The following is a 4,493-nucleotide window of genomic DNA, read 5'->3' as shown; positions in this document are numbered from 1 at the left end:
AAGAGAGTTGAAGATGGGAATATAAAGAGCTCATAAAGAATAGCTTAGAAAGATCATCTTGGTAGATGAGGACAAAGATTATGATAAGACCTTGAGAAGAGTTGAAAACAACTGTCTTGTAGCAGAGTATTTAATTCGAGATTAGGTAACATCTTTTTGTAATGATTCCAACACAGCTTTGTGACTTCATCCATTAAGTATCTCAGAGATATGAGTGGAGAAGGAAGAGGATGGGAAAGATACAAAATTGGAGGTAAGCAGGATGGAAACAGTGACCAAGGAATGCACTGGTGAAGAGCAGTGCGATGGTGAATTAACTAATTTATAGGGTTAAAGTCATGAAAGTGAGAATTTTAACTAGAATAAAAGAGATGGAATGAGAGATAAAGGAGAGCTTGAGCCACTGTTGATCAATGGAAGTGTGAGGAGCAAGATAAAAAGGAATAGGAATCATAGGAGGAACAAGAGATTACGGTAAAAGATAGTTCAGGAAATTGGAAGTAAAGCAACTTGGGCTCAGAGAAAGAGCTAAGGTGTGACCAGATCAATGAATGATGGAGGTCATACAGATCATAGATCATTGCATATACTTAATACTAAGGCTGTAAGACACTATGAGGGTGGGGACTTCCGGTTAAGATGGCAGAGAGGAGGCACACAGCTGCATAAGCTCCACGCTTTCTCTCACTATCCATTTCATTACAAGCCTCTGAATTAATGCTTGACTGAAAAAAAACCCACAAAGAGTTACCAAGAGAAGCCATCCTTGAGATTCGCCAAGAAAGGTCTGTCTTTACTGGAGGGCTGGGGCGGTTTTAGATCGGGCGCAGGCGGTGGGCAGCGTCAGTGAGAGCACGGGAGCAGACTGGAGAGGGGGTGGGGAGTGATCGCAGCCGTCTCTGCGGGGAGAGCTTCGCTACAGGTTTGGATACTTTGCTCCAGCAGCAAGTCAGCAGCCCAGCAGAGAAGCTAAAAACACCGGGGCTGAAGAACACAACCCCAAACAGCTGGAGTCTCTCAGGACCTGGCCGCTTCCCCTTTTCCCCCCCTCTCCCCCAGTGACTCAGCACGCTCTGGGATCTCAGAGCCCACGCGCACACAGTCCTGCTAGTGCCTCACTGCTGCCCCCTGCAGTCTGTAGAGGAAGCTCGATAACACACCCAGCCCCTCCCCCAAAGAAAGACTCCAGTTTTTTCTGTTTTTCTTTGGTAGTTTGTCTCTGATTATTAGACAGAATGAGCAAGAAGCTGAAGAGGACTTTAACCCTTGACAGCTTCTACACAGATAGAGAGCAGACTCTAAATCCTGAGGAGACTAAAAACAGACAGTCCCCAGGTGAATCCCCAAAGGAGGAGATCATCTGTTCCTCAGCACAGATGAATCTCATAGAAGCAATTAAAAAAGCTCTCACAAGGGAGCTAGAAGAAAAATGGGGAAAGCAGAGTGAGGCTTGGCAAAAGGAGAGGGAGGCTTGGCAAAAGAGCCTGGAGAAAGTTAGAGAGTGGATAAAGAAGTAAAATCCTTGAAAAATAGGATTAGTGAACTGGAAACAGAAAACAGCTCTCTAAAAAACAAAATTGGCGAAATGGAAAAAAATTCCACAGAACAAAAGAACTCAATTGGACAATTAGAAAAAGATTTTAAAAAAGTGAGTGAAGAAAATACTTCACTGAAAATCAGAATTGAACAAGTGGAATTGAATGACTCGAGGAGACAAGAAGAATCAGTCAAGCAAATCCAAAAAAATCAAACAATGGAGAAAAATGTGAAATACCTTCTGGGGAAGACAACAGACATGGAAAACAGATCCAGGAGAGACAATCTGAGAATCATTGGACTTCCAGAAAAACATGATGAAAAAAAGAGCCTGGACACTATTTTCCAGGAAATTATCAAAGAGAACTGCCCAGAAGTCATAGGAACAGAGGAAAAAATAAACATTGAAAGGATTCATTGATCACCCACTGAAAGGGATCCTAAAATCAAAACACCAAGAAAAATAGTGGCCAAATGCCAGAACCCCCAGATGAAGGAAAAAATACTGGAAGCGGCCAGAAAAACCCAATTCAAGTATCAAGGAGCCACAATAAGGATCACCCAGGATCTGGCAGCATCCACATTAAAAGATCGAAGGGCCTGGAATATGATATTCCGAAAGGCTAAGGAACTTGGTATGCAACCAAAAATAACTTACCCAGCGAGAATGAGCATCTTTTTCCAGGGAAGAAGATGGACATTCAACGAAGTAAGCAAATTTCATCTATTTCTGATGAAAAAGCCAGAACTTAACAAAAAGTTTGATCTACAAATATAGAACTCAAGAGAAATCTAAAAAGGTAAAGATTAATCTTGGAAACTATATTTTGACTATATAGATGTATAAAGAATACACGTATACCTTGTTCTAGAAATTGATGTGGAAAGGACATTGTACCAGAAAAAGGGTAAAGTGGGGGTACTACATCTCATGAAGAGGCATAGGAAACCTATTATATCTGAGAGAAAGAATGGAGGGGGATGAATATAGTGGGTATCTTACTGCCTTCAGAATTGGCTTTAAGTGAAAAATCTTAAGACATATTCAATCTATGGTGAAACTTCTCCCATCTCATTGAAAAGTGAGAAGGGAAAAGTGAAAAGGGAAGGAATAAGCTAAGTGGAAGGGAATACGGGAACTGGGAGGGAAAGGGGTAAGATAGGGGGAGGAACTCTAAGGCGGGGGGAGGGATACTAAAAAGGGAGGGCTGTGAGAAGCAAGTGGTGCTCACAAGCTTAATACTGGGAAGGGGGGGAAAGGGGAAAGAAGGGAGAAAAGCGTAAACCGGGGTTAACAAGATGGCAAGTAATACAGAATTGGTCATTCTAACCATAAACGTGAACGGGGTAAACTCCTCCATAAAGAGGAAGCGGTTAGCAGAATGGATTAAAAGCCAGAATCCTACAATATGTTGTTTACAGGAAACACACCTGAAGCGGGGAGATACATGCAGGTTAAAGGTAAAAGGTTGGAGCAAAATCTACTATGCTTCAGGTGAAGTCAAAAAAGCAGGGGTAGCCATCCTGATCTCAGATCAAGCTAAAGCAAAAATTGATCTAATTAAAAGAGATAAGGAAGGGCACTATATCTTGCTAAAGGGTAGCATGGATAATGAAGCACTGTCTATATTAAACATATATGCACCAAGTGGGGTAGCATCTAAATTCTTAAAAGAGAAACTAAGAGAGCTGCAAGAAGAAATAGACAGTAAAACTATAATAGTGGGAGATCTTAACCTTGCACTCTCAGAATTAGATAAATCAAACCACAAAATAAATAAGAAAGAAGTCAAAGAGGTAAATAGAATACTAGAAAAGTTAGATATGATAGATCTCTGGAGAAAATGTAATGGAGACAGAAAGGAATACACTTTCTTTTCAGCAGTTCATGGAACCTATACAAAAATTGACCATATATTAGGACATAAAAACCTCAAACTCAAATGCAGTAAGGCAGAAATAGTAAATGCATCCTTTTCAGACCACGATGCAATGAAAATTACATTCAACAAAAAACCAGGAGGAAGTAGACCAAAAAATAATTGGAAACTAAATAATCTCATACTAAAGAATGATTGGGTGAAACAGCAAATCATAGACATAATTAATAACTTCACCCAAGAAAACGATAATAATGAGACATCATACCAAAATGTATGGGATGCAGCCAAAGTGGTAATAAGGGGAAATTTCATATCTCTAGAGGCCTATTTGTATAAAATAGAGAAAGAGAAGGTCAATGAATTGGGTTTGCAACTAAAAATGCTAGAAAAGGAACAAATTAAAAACCCCCAGTCAAACACTAAACTTGAAATTCTAAAAATAAAAGGAGAGATCAATAAAATTGAAAGTAAAAAAACTATTGAATTGATTAATAAAACTAAGAGTTGGTTCTATGAAAAAACCAACAAAATAGACAAACCCTTAGTAAATCTGATTAAAAAAAGGAAAGAGGAAAATCAAATTGTTAGTCTTAAAAATGAAAAGGGAGAACTCGCCACTAACGAAGAGGAAATTAGAGCAATAATTAGGAGTTACTTTGCCCAACTTTATGCCAATAAATTCGACAACTTAAAAGAAATAGAAAAATACCTCCAAAAATATAGCTTGCCCAAACTAACCGAGGAAGAAGTAAATATCCTAAACAGTCCCATCTCAGAAAAAGAAATAGAACAAACTATCAATCAACTCCCTAAGAAAAAATCCCCAGGACCAGATGGATTTACATGTGAATTCTACCAAACATTTAAAGAACAATTAACTCCAATGTTATATAAACTATTTGAAAAAATAGGGATTGAAGGAGTCCTACCAAACTCCTTTTATGACACAGACATGGTACTGATACCTAAACCAGGTAGGCTGAAAACAGAGAAAGAAAATTATAGACCAATCTCCCTAATGAATATTGATGCTAAAATCTTAAATAAAATATTAGCAAAAAGATTACAGAAAAT

This window comes from Antechinus flavipes, chromosome 5 (assembly GCF_016432865.1).
Source record: "Antechinus flavipes isolate AdamAnt ecotype Samford, QLD, Australia chromosome 5, AdamAnt_v2, whole genome shotgun sequence".
Taxonomy (NCBI): domain Eukaryota; kingdom Metazoa; phylum Chordata; class Mammalia; order Dasyuromorphia; family Dasyuridae; genus Antechinus; species Antechinus flavipes.
The sequence above is the reverse complement of the archived record's forward strand: the minus strand, read 5'-3'. Positions refer to the sequence as shown.